This window comes from Cannabis sativa, chromosome 9, assembly GCF_029168945.1.
Source record: "Cannabis sativa cultivar Pink pepper isolate KNU-18-1 chromosome 9, ASM2916894v1, whole genome shotgun sequence".
Classification (NCBI taxonomy): Eukaryota; Viridiplantae; Streptophyta; class Magnoliopsida; order Rosales; family Cannabaceae; genus Cannabis; species Cannabis sativa.
In genome coordinates this window covers 41,628,156-41,646,965 of record NC_083609.1, presented here as the reverse complement: position 1 = coordinate 41,646,965, position 18,810 = coordinate 41,628,156, and positions in this window count along the sequence as shown.

Here is an 18,810-nt window from a genome sequence, read left to right as displayed (position 1 = left end):
CAACAAGCAATTGGTCTAAAATCCTTGAATGTATTAGGAAATTTTAATTTGGGCACTAATGTCAGAACAATAGCTTTTATTTCCTTGAGCAGTTTTCCTGTTTCTACGAATGATGTCACAGCCTCATACAGGTCCTCTCCAACAAAATCCCAATTGTCTTGATAAAAGAAACTTGAGAAGCCATCTGAACCAGGTGCCTTGTTGCCAGGTATATCAAATAAAGCTTGTTTCACCTCTTCTTTAGTGAACTTTTGAGTCAACATTTCAACTTGCTGAGAATTCACTACAGGCCCTCTTGTAATAATTCTATGCTTGACTCTCTTCCTGCCTTCCATTCGAGTGCCCAAAAGTTCCTTGTAATACTCAACAAAAGCCTCTGAAACCTGATTTGGTTCAGTTACTCTAGTGTCATTTTGCTGCTCAATCGAAAAAATTTGATTTTGCCTTATTCTTTGCTTTATGCTTGCATGAAAGAGGGCAGTGTTACTGTCTCCATTCTGAATCTAGCAAGCCTTAGCTTTTTGTTGCAGGAAAGATGTATAATCTTTCTACACTTGCATCAGTTTATTTCTAGCTTGCAACTCCTCACCAATTAAAATATCATTAAGAGAACACTGCTGCAACTCCGTCTGAGCTCTTTCTAACTCATTTTTAGCTTGTAGTATTGATGTGTGGATATCAGAAAATTAATCCTTGTTAATTTCCTTAAAGACAGGCTTTAGGGCTTTTAGCCTAGTAACCACCTGGTACATCTTTGTTCCTGCAATCTGCTTCCTCCAAACTTTAGATATATTCTTTTCATAATCAGCATGGCTCTTCCACATTCTGAAATATCTAAAAGGCCTTTTCTCACTGGTCCACCTAGGATACAGAGAGAATATGCCAGGTGAGTGATCAAACAAACCCTCATTTAGGAAGTTTCCCTCAGCATTCTGATAGTGATCTAACCATGCTTGATTAGCCATGATCCTGTCTATTTTGGAAAAAATTTTGTCATTCCCCTGTTGCTTATTTGACCAAGTAAAGAAATTTCTTGTCGCCTTGACATCTTCAATTTGGCAATAGTTCACACAATCAGCAAAGTCTGTGTCAGGATAGTATTTAACTTTTTGCCCCACTCTCTCTTCTTTGGCCAATATATCATTCAAATCTCCCATCAGTAGCCAATTAGCTTTAGTGGCCAACTCCCTCGGGTCTTTCCATAATTTTTGTCTTCCAATTTTGTCATTAAAGGAATATATTATAGTAACAAAGCTACTATAAGTGTTTACCAAAAAAAATTTGGTTACGGTAATTATTTATTGTATATATTATACCTTCAAAAAATCATATAAGAGCAATATTTTTTTATTCATATAGAAAGGTAAACTTATTAAATATATATATATTACCAAAAGAAACCTTACTATAGTTTATTTTTTAAATATTAGTCACAAAAAAAATATGTTTTTTTATTTTTGGCTCTAGGTACTGTAATGAAATCTTGAAAGTTAACTTATCATTTGAATTTCAAAATTTTTCAGTTAGCCTATCTATGGGTCAATAATTGTTACACTGTCTGTCCTAAAAATCTTTATCCATTCGAGTATCAAGTAATATATCTTTCCAACCCTAAGAGTGACAACTCTTTCTCTTTTCAAATATTTTAATACCTGTGAGAATTTTGAGTTAAGACTTTTTAGTTTAAATATTTTTTGATATTATCGTTGTTATGGAATTAAGTAAAGAATATGATTTGAAACATACACACAAAATTTGAATTTATATCTATTGCAATTTTTTATATAACATTTTTCTATAGTTTACGCTAATATTTTATTTTGTTTTAATTAGACAAAGTTTATTTTAATTTTTTTTATCTTGGTAATATTTTTTCATCCAGTTGAATTGCTAAGGACTAGTAAATAGCTAGTTGGAGATTGTATTAAATGCCAAAATATTACATATTTCATAGTATAAAAATATAAAGTTAATTAAATTTTAAATAATATTTTCATTAAATTAAAGTTATATATTTGTATGTTGAAAATATTTTTTTTAGAATTAATTTTATCTTTGTTTACACTTAATAATTAGTATTTATGACATAATTAAGAAAAGAAAAAAAAAGGATAAGACATGCGTTATTTTTATTAAAAGAACTAAAAATTAATTAGATTTTTAAGAAATATTTCAGTCTAATTAATGTGATATATTTTATGTTAAAATATTTTATTTAGAAAGATGGCTAATATCACCCTATGTACTTAATCTACAAAGAGTTGATAGAAACTCAAGAAACCATCTATGTTGTGAATGAGGACCGAGTTCTATTCCAAGTTCCTAAACCAGTGAAGCATGATCAAGCCAAGAGAGATGCTTCAAGATATTTCTAATACCACAAGGACATCTTCCACACAGTCAATAAGTGTCAAAATCTCAAAGATAAAATTAGAGAAATGCTAAAGGGCACCAGTGGTGCCTAGCACCCTCCTATGTGTCAGTATCGCTATTGGTCCAACTAAGTATCGAGTCCCATATAATTTAATATAATAGTGTTTAGGGAGTATCGCCAACCAATCGCAACGTGACATGTCGAGAAGGTGCTAGGCACCACTGGTGCCTTATAGCAATGCTCATAAAATTAAGATTCTAGTCCTTAATGGAACACTTGTCCTTTATGCACTACACAACTTTCACGGAGGACATGTCAACTGACTAAAGCTCCACCTATGGAGTGAGAATGAATTTAGTATTTCTTGAATTTTTATACTTAGTCTTTGCAAAGATAATTTTTATGCAATTTTTAACTATTAAAATATTACCTTTATTTTCTGGAATGTAAGTAGCTAAACTCATCTTTATATGAGTGCTACAATAACTAGATTTTTTATTTCTTTTGGTAAACCCACCAATAGGCAACATAGGATTACACCCAACCTATAAATACTCAGGGGCAAAAGAGCATAGACCATAACTATACTCCACAAAAAATGTCAAATTCGTTACCAATACATCACATTAAGAGCATAGGGTTTTAAAAATAAAATTTGCCTTGAATATTTTTTAAAATTTTCACCTCGAATTAGAAACAAAATTAGTATACAGACGATAGAACCAATAGAGGGTGCTCCAAGGATCCATAACTCAAAAATCCATTTAACAAGGCTTTAATGGCCTGCATTTGATACTTTGACAAATATATCATGTGCGAAACTCTTACCTAAAGAGTTAACGCCCAAGCTAAAAACTCGCTCAAGAAGGCAACACCCAAAAACTAGCCACCATAATGATCCCATGTCATGGAAAAAATCTAAAGAGCTAAGATATAACTTTTTTTTGCCTAAGCAAGAGTCCTATCTCTATTCCAAATAAGAAGAAAATCTAACTCTATTTGCAACCGATCTTTCTAGCCCACCAACTTGAACAAGAAAATTTAACTTTGTTCGCGGCAGACGTTGATTACCAACAATTTTGAGCAAGAGATTTACTCTAATCAATGATGAGATTGATAAAGAGATATAACTTTACTCTTCACTCAAAACTTAACCAAGAGATTTCAAAACTCTGCAAAAGTTTCAAACTCGAGCAAGAAATATAACTCTGCTCCTAAGTCAAAAATATAAGCAAAAAGTTTAAACCTTGCAAAAGTCCCATAATTGAGAAATAGACATAACTCTACTCGACTACCACATGAGCTATGAGATATAACTTAGCTCACATTTCAAGGATAAGCCACATTTAAAAACTCCACCTACCTAAGTCTAAGGACAATGGAAGTGCCCATGCACACATCTCTTGAAGAGAAGTAACATACATGCACTCCATAAAAAAGTAATTTTTGTGTCAATCTCGAGAAAAGTTAAAAAGCATTGCTCGAAGGCTTACAGGAAAATACTATTGGGGCGAATGTTATACCCAATTTCAGAAAAAAAAAATGACAATTCCCTCACGAGGACCCACAAGCCAAGAATACCTTGAAGATACCCAAGCCAATAAGGACGGCTTTAACCAAGACTCAAAATACCAAATGGAGATAAGACTTAATCCAGGGACTACATGGTACCATGTTTGAGTGCCCCATGGCACACCAAGAAGGCCATGCAATCACTGAACATTCACTAGTGTCAGTACTCACACATTAGGGTTTTAAACCTAGGGTTTCATGAATCTATAGTAGGGTTTCGCTTTAAAACCCTAATCTTAGAAGAAATATAACAAGTACTTGATTTATTGAGGTAGAAGGAGGCCAAGACTTTAACATAGAGTCAAAACTGCACAAGAATAAACCCCTCAATAGTGTTATTGACCAGTGACCTCTTCCAATGGTCACTGCTTGTGTTCCATGCGAGCAGTGCCACTCTAAAGTGGTCACTTCTCCCCTAGGAAGGAAGAGAAGAGGAAACTTGGCCAATTGTGTTTCTCCAACATTAAGGAGCATAAAACCAATAAAAGAAGCCACCCAAGGGTGGAGAAGGGTCTTATGCGACCAGTGACCACTTTTTCACTCCAAAGTGGTCACTACTCTCCCAAAGACAAGGAGAAGGAGAAAGTTGGTCAAAAGTGTTTCTCCAACATCAAGACACATAAAATGAATGAGAAAATCCACCAAGAGGTGGTGAGGGGCCGTATGTGACCAATGACAACTTTGAGTGGTCACTACTTGCATAATGCATTTTATAAGGGTTCACTAGGGTTTTAGGGTTAAAAACTAAGAGAATGTTTATCACCATCAAGAAACTTGCCAAAATACACCCTGAGTTGTTAGAAATCAAGTAACTCAAGAGCAGTGCCATATCTTATGGTCACTTCTCGTGTAAGACATGAATTTGCAAGCATTGACCAACCCTAATGGTCACTGCCTGCAGCCCTTCAGTAAAATTGATATAACTCGCTCAATTCTTATCCAAATGATGAGGGTCAAAATGGGTTAGAAAGCTCTTTTCAAGACAATCTAAGCTTGTACAATATTCATATCACTATTTTGATGTTTTTGGTCCCGAAATTGTGTTACAAGATTAACTTCTTAATTCGACTGGCGAAATGAAAGCTTCATCAAAAGGGAGTCGCATGGAGTTGGCACACAAACTGTGTCACTTTCCTAGCGGCAAGGCTCCCCCAAATAGACTATATGTGAGCAGTAACCAGTTCCCATGGTCACTACTTGCCCATTTCATTATCCTCTGAAAGGAGAATCTCACTGACACATGTTAAACTTATCTTGGAAGATACACTTCCACAAGACATTTATTTCCTTCCATGATTATATGGATATGTTTGGATAGTTCCTTTCAATGTAATTTATTACCTTTATTCAATGAGAGAATTAGTGTGTGTATTAAATTTCTTGAGTCATGAGAAATGAAGAAAGGAAAACCCTAACTTTTTCCTAGGTCTATATAAACTAAAAGATAAGACCTAAAAAAGGGATCTGACACTAGTGTTATACCCAAAATTCGGCTGCTATCTCAGTGGAAGATGCATGTCAAGATAAAGGGAATATGGATCGATGCAATCGCTTTTTATGGAAAAACTCATTAATTATGTAAGCATCAGAGTATATTTGTAACCTGCTTACTCTAAAGTCTTATGTGAGGAAAAAATATACAAACTATTGCTTAGTATAATAGCGAGAAACTATATGTCGCTGAATGTGAATAGTGAGGCATTAAGTATGTTACATCTAGGAATACGAAAGTGACACATATCGACTGCAAAAACCCTTAGTGTATAATGTACAGACTAAGTGTGACAGTCAGGTTGGCTCGAGACCTAGCAAGCGAGGTGCCTATCTCGCTATGGGAAGACTTCATGTAACTTCACCCAGTTAACTTCAGACATTTTCTCAATGAGGTTTACAATCTTGACAAGTCAGAAGCTAACATTCAAACAAGCCTCAAATAATTATTTGTATATAAGAACCACGATCGCCGCAAGACGTGCATCATCGACCTCGGAAGGAAAAAATAGCCCCAGCTTGCTATTGTGATCACTGGAACCAAGCTTCTATCAAGACATCCCCATATACAATAATTAGAGACATATTTAAATACACGATCATTTTGACCCAGTAAGAGCGGGAAAATCAAAGCTGTATAATTTTTAAGTAATAACTGCATTTACACTGCGTGATGTGTAATCAAACCCCATGATTTTAGGATATTATTGTTGTAAATTACCATGATTCTTTTTGGTTTTATTTCTCAATCAGAGAGACATGAAACAATTGTCAATTACCATCACCATTTTTCTCCATCCTTTTGGTCATTGTTCCCAAGAACTTTGATCTTGTACTTACCACTAGTAAAATTCGTAATGTGGTTATCTTCCAAAAAATCATATACAAACACCACCAACACTTTGATTTCACCAAGAAATTTCTTCTGTAATTTACTCAAGCATTCTTCTGAGAACCTAACTCTAGTGTGCTTAGGTCTTATTAATAAAAATCAAAGTAGACGTAGCTTTATACCATCGCAATATGGGGGTGAACTTCAATAAATCCTAGGGTCACTTTTTTTTACGATTTTATTTTTGACAACCATTGTCTTAGTCTAGTTCTCTTTTATTATTATGATCTTCTTAGATCAGTTGATGAAAAACTGCGCCAACATATATATTTATAGCGGTCAAATCATGTAGAATCAAACTATATACAACACCTTTACTAAGTGCCTACCCACATATGTCATTTAAATCACAGTCACATGCTACTACTAATTAATGCTTACTAAACCGTACTTGGTAATTCTATATTAAAGATTACATACTTTTATACACTACCAACTAGTTATATTCATATGGTATGATCTCAATTCTCTAGTACTCTTATAGGATCATAAACTCTTATATGAATAGGGATTGTTCTGATATTTATTACTTATTTAATAATAATTAACGTATTCATTTATAATATTTTTATATTTTATATATTTAATAAAATATTATTTGTCAATTACTTATTTTTAGATCATAAACCCTAACAAGAATAATAGTCTTTTTCTTCTTTTTTTCTATCAAGAACAAAGATACATTTCCTAGCCATAACCAAAGTTCTCATTTATTGATAAATACTTTGATCCAGAAAGTAACATCGTTCTCTATGTGCCCACACACATCTTGAGGTGTAGAGAACAATCTAAAAGATCTAAGGTGTGAGTACACAAGCTCATCAACGAGCAAAAATATGAAGATCATGATTTCATACGAAAAGATTTAAAGATACTTGATAGACTTCAAGAAGTAAAAGAATCTTAATCTTTTATATGTTATTTGTGTGGATCAGAATATATAAGTTAAGTATATAATAATATATATGTTTATGTGGTATGTGTATATGTGTGTATGAGCGCATATATACTTTGCATGATCATCAATGTGATATATTAATGAGATTTGTGATCTTGGATGAATATAAACTATTTATATCATAAGTTGAAACAAAATTTATATACATGACTATATACAACTACTCACCAATTGTATTCTGTTCCATAAGACTCTGTCTCCAACATATTCAAGCTTCAAATGGATTTTATTCATGATATTCATAGGTTGCGTTCTCAATTTTGGTGGGGAGGGAAAGATATCAAGAGAAATATACAACAATATTGTACTTGAAAATGACTCTGTTGGCACAAAAATAATTGTGATATGGGCATTCATAATTTGCACCTTTTTAAGCAGGTTTTATTGGCAAAACATGAGTGGGGATTTTACAAGTTTACTTCTTCCTTGGCAGCTCGAGTGTTCAAAGATTGTAATCACAATAATAACTCTTTCGACAAAGTTTCTATTGAAAAAAAAAACAAAAAAAAAAAAAGGTTCTTATACCTAGAAAAATAACTTAAGGGAGAGAGAGAGAGAGATTTTTGATAGTGGTGCTTTATGGAGGGTTTGTGGTGGCTATGGTATCTCGATTTATAAGGCAAAATGGCTTCAAAGTGTTGACATGTATTTACTTGTTTCCCCTTAAGTGCTTGATGAGCAGGCGGTGGTGGCTTTCTTCATCTTGATAATGGTGTTTGGAGTGACATATTTTTTTCTAGTGAGGCTATTGCTTTTTTTTACATACATTGGCTTCTATTGATGCTAAAGAACAATTAATCTGAAGTCACGAGACTTCTAGTTTCTATACAGTGAAGAGTGGCTAATGGTTCGCCACACGCAACTTGAGTTTGAGTCGTGCCTCCTCTTCTCACAGATCTAATTGGTGGTACCATTTGGGGAATTTGAATCTTCTGCCAAAGGTTAAGAATTTTTCTTCTTCTAGTTAGATCCCTACTATGGATCACTTGAATAATAATGATTTTTTCAATTACTATATTTTTGTTTATGAAAATGAGGCAGATATTTTTGGTTGTCACAAAATATTTAAATTAATTAAAAGTTTTATTATTTAAGAAACTATCGCCTAAGTTGAATAAAGCTATTGACCTTGAAAAGTGTCAATGAGAATGACATCTAATAAGTGGTAGTTGTTATATAGAGAGAGGAAACATAAATAATAACATATTGTATAGTAATTCATCCCCATTATCATTGGTAAAAGGACTATATCTACTTGAGCTTTTATTCATTATTCAGCACTTAGAACACTCAACCTAAGTGATGAAAGCAAATATGCTTAAAGAAATCTGACTTAGAGCACTTTGTATGAAGTTTGGAAAAGCTACTTGATTTTCAGAGCTTAAGTTCTCCAAAAAAAAAACTCAAAATATATAGAAAGAATTAAATTATCTTTGAGTTTATAGGAAAGGGTGGATGGATATTTAAATTTAAAATAATAATAAATAATTCAAATAAAAGGTATATATTTTAGGGATATTCCTTTCAAGTTGATCCAGGTCGTTAATTGAGGACACATCATCTGAACTGTGACTATACATCTTCTAGGATTGATCTTGACCGTTGATCTTATTTCTTGATGAATAGTTGAGATTCACCCATCTTTGTTGACATTATGACCATTGATTCCAAGATCTAACAACGTCTATTGATCAAAATCTAGATGATACCCTAAATTCTTACTTACCCTTGCAATTCGATTTTCGACTAGAAGAAGTCCAAATTTTTCTCTCATTGTGAAACATCAATCGAACAAGCATCAAAATATATTTCCATAAAATCTGGAATGTAATATTAGGGCATCATTAAGATAAACCCTTGAATTTTTCATCATATTCTAGAAAAAAGCGAGATTACAGACTAGGGTGGTGCCTGATGCACCACCTGGACACCCATTTCGGGGATTAGGTGTTCGATCCTGCATTTTGATGTTGGTTTGATGCGAACATCCCAATATGATTGTATTGACCAAGTCTGGAAAAAGTTCTTAGGATCAAGTGAGGACATTCATCTGTTTCAGATGGATATATGTTTTGTATGTACCAGCTGATTGTGGTGCACAAGGATCACTTGGGTACATGGTGTCACATGGGCACCCAATGCTTGGAGCCCAGTGTTAGTTCACGTGGCACAAATTATCTAAGTTATTCGTGATGCTAAAGAAATATTTTTCAATCATGGTGAGATATCTGGTGAACAGAACCACACTCTTAAGGATAAAGCTCACCCGTGCATAGCGCAACTTAGGCACTGATTACTTGGGAACCATGTGGGTACAACAGCTTCGGTGACTTCTTAAGTATATCCACAACACTCGTCGTGAGTTGAAATTAGATTTTGTAATCGTCTTGAACTTTTGCATCTAGGAATAACACATTTGAGCCCAAGTGTGGACCAAGTTTCCACTAGGACATTGGTGCCTAAAGTTAGGGAAACCTAGGTGCCTCCTAGGGGCACAATAAATTGATGACTATGTTTGATGCTTGTACACTTGTATTCACTACCATTTAAAAAAAAATTGTTGATTTTTAAGGTGTAAGTCAAAGTTAACAAGGGAATCAATTTTGTTTAAAATCTTTTATTGAAACCATAAGGGCATGGTTCTCAACATATTTACAAACATTAAATCTATTTTGTGAGTAATAGAACCTTTTTATGATTGTTAAGCCTAAAAATTAGCAAGGCTAGTTCCCAAGATTAGTCTAATTAAGTGTGTAATCAATGGAGTCTCATCAACAATAAAATGTTCAAATCCTTCAATCCATAAGCATCAATTCTCAAGACTTAAGGCTCGATGTTCAAGCCTCGGGGACCATCTTGGCTCCAAAAGATAGTGATCATCTTGACATGCCCTACAAAAGCACCATGTCGACATGAGGAAGTGGTGACCATCTCAGCACCACTCCCTTGGTGATAATATTAACACACCCAAGTGGAGACCATCTTGGCATGTGTGCCATGAAGACCATCTCGCCATGCATGCCTCAAGAACATCTTAGCATGCATGCCATGAAGAGTGTATCAACATGCATGCCTTAAGACTATCTCGGCATGCATGCCATGAAGAGAATCTTTCTATTCATGCCTTAAGACCATCTTAGTATGCATGCCATGGACAACATCTCGGTAATGCTCATGACAATGAGCATCTCAGCCGTGAGTCCTTACATCCCTTAATAATGCAATAAACACTTAGTAAATTTTTTAGAGATAAAACCATTGGATGTAAAATCAAAAGGACAAGGTGAGCATGTGGTCAAGTACATGTCATGTCAGTGTACGGTCACGTCACTTGTGAGACCTGAAATGAGTCGATGATTGTGAGAGGAGGACTTCCCGTACGAGTAGTGGAGGTACCTCGCCTGCACGCCTTGACATCCTAACAAAGGGTACGCTGCAACCACTACCTCTACATGCTATGAAAACCTAACGCCTAACAGCCATTACTTGACACATGACCACCTCCTGCACCCTGTCACCTCTAAGAGTATGACCTCTAACCTATCCCCTTGGGACCATTAGGGTATCAATCTGTAACACCGAACACCTAAAAAAGTATTACTAATGAAAATGGAACATTGACATCACACGATCATCAAGTAAGAAGTTAGATTTATACTTTCAATTAAAGAGCACATCCTAGATGCCCTCCATTTGTAGTGTTGAATGTATTAGAAAGTGGAGAGTCATGATATTTTTCCTTGAGAATTTGTGAAAGAGGATGTCATGAGCAACCTCATGTTTATAACAGGATGTAACCCAAGTTCTCAATAATATTAATGAAGTATCAAATTTCAATTGTTTTACATACTCGTAGCAACTGTAGCAAATAGGCAATGACTCAAGTGTCCGTTAGTATCAATACTATCAAACACTTGGGGACCTCACACCATATATCAACAAGAAATATGTATATAAAGTGACAACGGTAAAACTCTTAGGAAGACAAGGATTAGCTAACCTTGCGGTCTAAAAGATAGCACTAAAGCAACCTCGGAAAAAAAAGAAAAAAAAAAGGCAAACAAAAAGATAGAATAAGTGTAGAGCAATAATAGTTGTCTAGCCAAAAATATTCTTGAAAGACACATGCAAAAAATGAGAAGGAAGCTTCTCAACACATATAAAAGTCCTAAAGCACGCAAGGAGACAAAAAAAAAAGTAAAAAAATGTTGAGAAGGTTTAAAAAACCAACATCTCCTTAAATCCAAAATAACTAAAAAGAAAGAGAAGTTTCAAAGAAACAACGTCTCCCTTGAATTCGAAAAGTCAAAAGAGGTTAAGGAATGTTAACATATAAATACTCCCTTGCATAACAAAATTACTACAATTTTCATCATAAAGTGAAACAAAAAGAAAAATAAAAACAAAAATCAATACAGTCATCCAATTTAAAGAAACAAGGGGATAGAGGGGTCATACTAACAAGCCCTAAAGATTCTAGAATAGAAATCTCACACGAGATGGAACAGAGCTACTATTCGCCTGCATCAAGATTTCTAGATGCTTGACGATGCATAGTCTCCTGCTTCCTCTTTTTTTCTTCATATTCTACCTTGAAGGACTCAATCATGTAATAGGAAAATAAACAAAAAAATGCTAAAATTAGCATGGAGATTTTTTATCTACACACCATATAGGATGCGTTTGATATTGTCTTATTCTTAGTCCTTACTGTCCCGCTACAAGGCAACAATATACTTTTTAAGCTTGGAAATTTGGGCTTTAAGCAGTCGTTTTTTCTCCAACGCCCTAGTCTCCTTGTGTTTAGCCTAGTCTTGAAGCTCAATGGATTATTAAAGTTACTTGATTAAATCTTCAATTCTAGGCTCAAGCTCTTTGACTTTGGCTTAGAGGCAATCCTGATTGACAGTCATGTTGGTCAAGTCTTGTAAAACCTTTTGGCGATGAGAGAGGCCAACTTGATCGAAAGTGTCAGCATCATGTGTGTACTGGATAAGGATAGACGCCTGAAACATACAAAAAAACTTTGAAATTAAGATATCATTCATAGGAAGGTATAAAGAAAAAAAACCAATTCTAACAAAGAAACACTAACCCAACTAATACATTTGAGGACTGGCTCACATCGGTCCTCATCTGAAAACTGGTGGAGGCATGATCACTCTTGCGAGGTGTATGTTCCCAAGAAACAATCATGCCTGCTAGAAAATTAGGTCATTTGGGACTGGGATCATGCTAGTTCATCAGGGCCATAGGCAGGATGGGGAAAGCCGAAGAGACATTAGGGGTTGAAAGGATCAAAGGAAACATTGGATGCATATTCCATTCCTCCCAAACCAACTTCATCCTAAAAGTGACCCTCTTGGCTCTTAGAATGATCCCTTTTGACATGGGCACACTCCCCTTGGCCTTGCACTTCAACGCCATCCCTCAGGTTATCGTGGGTGGCTTGCTATAGCTCCTCCTCATGGTGAACCTCCTCCCCTACTAGAGGAAGAATAGGAGAGGTCAAAGGAGATAAGTCCTATAGCGCAACCATCAAGGAATGTCGAAGGTATTTTTATTGGACAACCCTAGATGGGCTGCAACCTCCTTGCACTTACATTGGTAATTCTGAAACAACTTTCCCGCTTGGGACATCACCTTCTTGAGGTTGAGGGATTTTGTCATTGTTGGTATGCCTACAACATGCTTTGAGATAACAGGTGTATGAGATGTGCTCCCTCTCATTTCTGTGGGATGACCTCAACTCAAGCCCACAACATTGGAGACCGCTTCACATAAAAATTCAGTGATCGTAGCAAGGGTCATCGCTCCTCCTCCTTCAAGGTGTTATCCCTTAGAAGAATTTCTAGAAGTTGGGTCAGTTACTGGGTCATAGGATGGGTCATCACCCAGGGCATCCACATTTGGGAAAGCAAAGAGAGTAGACTCAGGTAGGGTAACAGCGGTCAAACCCGACCTCACCAAGTAAGTCAGTGTAGGGAGATTCATGCACGTCCTCCTTCCATATGGAAGATCGTAGAATCTCTATATGGCAGTTAGAAAGTTGTTACTGAGGGTAGGATTCCCCTTGGTCACGGAAGAGAAACATATGTGAGACTATGTCATAGTTATTAAAACAAACTAGGAATATCTAGATTAGAATAAACATACCGAAAGCATTAAACTTAAAGTGAATGTTGCCAAGCATCTTTTAAATAATACAACTAAGCTTAATCTAACCATACCAGGATTAAGATCCATAAACCTATGATCAACCAGTGATATTGACTTAGAAAGATATAACGGTACGTTTATGACATCTTATCCAAGATCAATATCAGTCCAATTCAATGTATTCTCCATACATCCGATACTGGTAAACTTTGCCAATGCCCTGGAAAGGACATAACACTTATTTAAGGTGTAGGTATACCTTATCGCCAATTATCATGTCAGTCTAAATCCAGTGGACTGACAAATCATGGGAATTAAACTTTTGAACATATAATCATGATTATATTTCACTTTGCTGAAAACACTATATTCATGAACAAATATATATTTATATATGTTCTGGACTTAATAGAATTTATATATTAAACTTAATCATGAAATAAATCATGTGAACCATGCAACATAAAATGATTTATGATCTTTTATTAATCAGTAAATCTAATTATATTGATATGGGTTTTATTTAGGGCGCACAACCCAACAAACTCCCACTTGCACTAATATAAAACTAAAAGTGCATTTCAAATAATCTCAACACCTTGATATCCAGATCAATTGTAGTATGTAGTTTTCTCTATGTAATAGGATCTGACAGGTTGTATTCAATACATCCTTTCTCCACCATTACATCTCCTTAGTCACAAAATCCTTGATGTTGTGAAATTCCTCTCTATATGACTATTCCTTAAGGGATACTAGATTCTTTACTTTTTTGCAACTAATTCTGTGTTAGTCAGAAAATAACACTAGTAGTTAAAAAATTATTGGTACAATGCCAAAAACTGTATAGAACTTTCCAAAGGCTGAATAAGTATCTTTGTTGCAACTTTAACATTCAGTCTGACTGGTAGAATTATTTTTTACACTTCTCCACCCCAAGAGTAATCACCATCTCATCAGTAGACTTTCTAGCATCAAGGCAAGTCTAGAAACATGATTTGGTGTAGTCTAAGAGTATTAAAATACCACTCTTATTGACTAACATATAGTTCCTCTTTTTGATCTTAAGATTTAAATGATTGTCTTTCAATGTTCCTTTTCTGGATTAATCTGATACCTACTCATTACTCCCACTCAACAGTAGGTGTCTGGTCTAATGCATACAAAAACATACATAAGACCTCCAATTGTTGATCCTAAGGAATTCTTTCATGACTTTAATCTTTTCAGGAATAGTTGAAACTTTTTCTTTGACAAATAAAATCTAAGTCTAGGAGCTAAAATACTTCCTTTAGAATTAGCCATTTGAAAAAGAATTCTTCAGCATCTTACTAAAGTAAGTTGTTTGCACTTGAGTAAGTAAATTACCAGGTATACCATAAGTCATAGGTTTAGATAATCTCAAACCTACTATACTAGGATCAGGAAGTTTTCTTAAGTCCATTGAATAGACTTATTATCAAAATTTCCTTTCTTGTCCTTGTAATCGAAAACTTTTGGTTACTCCATGTGAATGGTTTTAACCATAGTTCTCTTGGCTTTTCTTCTTGGTTTTTTATTCTGACTATCTATTACTTGTTTAAGCTAACAATGGATTTTAATCACAAATGTCTCCTAATTCATAACATCGTGAGTTCCTTGAAACCCTCCCACTACGACGAGATACCGTGACTTACTGTCTAAGAATATAATTGTATTATCCCCATTGGTTTTGTCAATACAATAGAGGCAGTGGGACCATCTTATATAGAATAAGATGATATAACACTTTGTAATCAAGAAAAAATATCTCCTCTACTTTGCTACTTTCAGATTTAGTCATTTTCTTAGAAAATCAGTATTTGTTGAAAACGAACACTTTCTTATCTTAATGACCATAGGATGGTCCACCCCTAATCACTTAGAATAGCTATCAAACATGCAAACATTAATTAACAGTTTTAGCTTTTCTTAAGTTCACGATCAGGACATCCTTGAATCTAGTAATGGTGTACACTAAGTACATAACCATTCCATCATTCTAAAATTTTCCTATCACTAAGGTATTCCCTAGAAGGACTCAGACAGCTACTAGTGGCTAATCATAAACCTTTCGCTATAACCAACATAAAAATTGAATTTCTGGAGAGGTAAGTTTGAATACAGTTCGAAGTTCAAATTAATGATCTTTGAACTGCATATCCACCAAATATTTCTCCACCCCTATGAGTTCACAAGATCTTTAACCACTTACCTTAATGGTTTTCCACCATTTCTAGAAATTCATGAAACTTCTCAAACATTTCAAATTTCTTTGCATAAGGTAAAATCTAGAGTGATCTTCTAAAGATTATAACAATAACCCATATCCACCCCCTGAATGTACATCCATATTCGAATATAGATGATCCTACTTTCAAGTGAATATTGGCATGTTTTCTCTTTGTAGAGAATGATCTTGTCAAAACTACAATGAACAAGTTGCAAATGCCATAGATATAAAATAATAGTTTGATGAATCCTAGGTCTACTTACAGCAAAGAGTTCTTAGAATAGTCTAAGTAGATCCTGGTCACAGAATACAAATCTCAAATTCCATCATAAACATACAGTTCGAATCCATTGACAAAAAATGGATATTAAACTTGTGAACATTGTGTTGTAATGTTCAATGTAATCTTGGAAACTGAAATTGAAATTTCTATTTAGAATCTTAAATTTAAAGTCAAAGACTTAAATTTATACCAAAAAAAACTTGAGTTTTTTTTTATTCTAGCTTGGACCACCACTACTAATCTAACTCTAAGTTTAAGTTGCCTATAGTAAGCATATACAAGTAGGAAATTTCTAAGATCGAGGATTTATATCATTTTGGGATAGAATGTCGGGAATATAGTCATCTGCGCCATTTAATTTTATAGAAGAAAATATAATGATATCATAAGCAGATAATTTATAAACCATTCATCCAATGATATACTATCTAAGCAAATTCTAAATGAAAAAGCTAAGAGAAAAAACAAAGGATAATTTCGATTAAAATAAGAATCCAACGATGTCCCATTTAGGCGAGAGTCAAAGTTATTATTATTTTATAAATCTCTTCATTATTTGATATTGTAAACACTAGTTTAAGTTGTCATCTTTGGATGTACAACTAGATGTTGCATTAACAAATACTTATCTGTCGAATCTAACACTATTATGTTTGTCTAATAGATAACAAACTTTTGGAATTTGTCCCATTAAAAACAACAAATTAAGTTAGACCAACAATGAAGACTCAAAATTTATACTACAATAATTAATAATAGAAAATAACATGATGGTTCAATATAAATTCATACACAATTCAGAAATTATCATACATTTAGCAAGTAATAAGGAAATGTAAAAATACAAAACAAACATATCTTAAATAATTTCCAAGGTTTCCAACAAACTGATACAGTGTCCCAGTAGGTGAGAGTCAAAGATATCATTCGTTGAATAGAGTAGTCAGCTCATCTAAATTTATACTTTGTAAATTTATCTCTAAGCAGTCACCGTAGGGGAGGGTCTAATAGAGACAAAAACTTACAAAATACTTATCTTTCGAGATCTTTACGGTGTTAAATGCTTCAACAAATAACCATCCATAAGGGGGACGAAGTCTAGCGTCTTGAGGTTATATTGAAACAATTAATCATGTAAGACCAACAATGGAGATCGAATATCCTTATAACTAAAGCTCATTATTTTAAAGAGTTGTATTTTCATTTGATATATATTTTAATCTATTTATTTTAACATATATATTTATTTAAATAAAATTACTAATTTTGATAACTCTAAATATAAATTTTTATTTAATATTCATAAAACTATACCCTATAAAGATCTGAAAAATAAAAATTTATCTTCCATCCTTAGTATTAATTTTCTAATAAATATTATGAAAATTACTTAATTTAAGTTGGTTTAAAATTAATTAAATAATTAATTTTCAACTTAAATTTAATTTTCTTTAAATGGATATTTAGTTGCATTCGAAATCCAATGTATTAAAGTAATACATTTTTCGAAATCATTAAAATAAAATAGAATAAAATAAAACTTGAAAAAATAATTCTAATTTATGTTGATCTAAAATTAAATAAATTAACTTTCAACATAAATATAATTTTCCTATTTAATTAAATTTCTTAAGAAAAATATCAAATATTTAAGTGTCTTGAACAAAATCAACTTAAATATTAATTTTTTGTTTAATTAAATATATCTAGAAAAATGCCAAAAGTCTACCTAGAAAATATCTATCTAGATAATTCATCAACTAATTATTTATTTTTTAATTACAATATAATATATTTTAGTCTACCTATTTTAATTAAATCATTAATGAAAATTACTGGAATTCAAGTTAATCTAAAATTAATTAATAAATTAATTTTCAACTTAATCTAATTTTTAAAATTAAAAAATTTCGAAATATCTGTATTTAAAGAAATGTATTTCAAAATTGTAGAAAAAACGATTCTTAACATAAAATCAAATGTACTTTGAAAATTATTCTAAATTAAGTTGATCTGAAATTGAAAAATTTTCAAGTTAAATATAATTTTTTTCTATTTAATTAAATTTATTAAAATAGAAACAAATAATTAAGTATCTTGAATAAAATCAACTTAATTATTAATTCTAATTTAATATCTAAGAAAATATTCTAATTTAAGCTGGTCTAAAATTAATAAAAAAAATCAACTTAAATATATTTTACTTATTTAATTAAACTTCTTGAAATAGAAATAAATAATTAAGTATCTTGAATAAAATCAACTTATTATTGATGATAATTTAAGTTTTAAGAAAAATATCTTAATTTAAGTTGGTCTAAAATTAATTGATAATTAATTTTCAACTTAGATATATTTTTCTACTTAATTAAATATCTTGAAAATAGAAATAAATAATTAAGTATCTTGAGTAAAATTAACTTAATTATTAATTCTATTTTAAGTTTTAAGAAAAATATCCTAATTTAAGTTGGTTTAAAATTAATTAACAAATTAATTTTCAGCTTAAATATATTTTTCTACTTAATTCTAGGTTGCAGCTTCCATCTCTGAAAATTACTCTATTTCTCGATTTCAAGATTGCCTTGCACAAACATGCCACATAGAGCTTGAGATCATTATCCTTCAAATTTGTCCACCATTTGCCAAACTCCATGATGTTTTTCTAATGCATCACATCAACCTGAATTGCCCAACAACTCTGGAACGACATAGCTCTCGTGAAACTACTCATACAGAAAATATATATAGCTGATTTGACCTCAGAGTTGCAGAAAGCACATCTATTTTCCTCCAAACCAATGTGCTCTTTGGTTGGCATGATATTAGA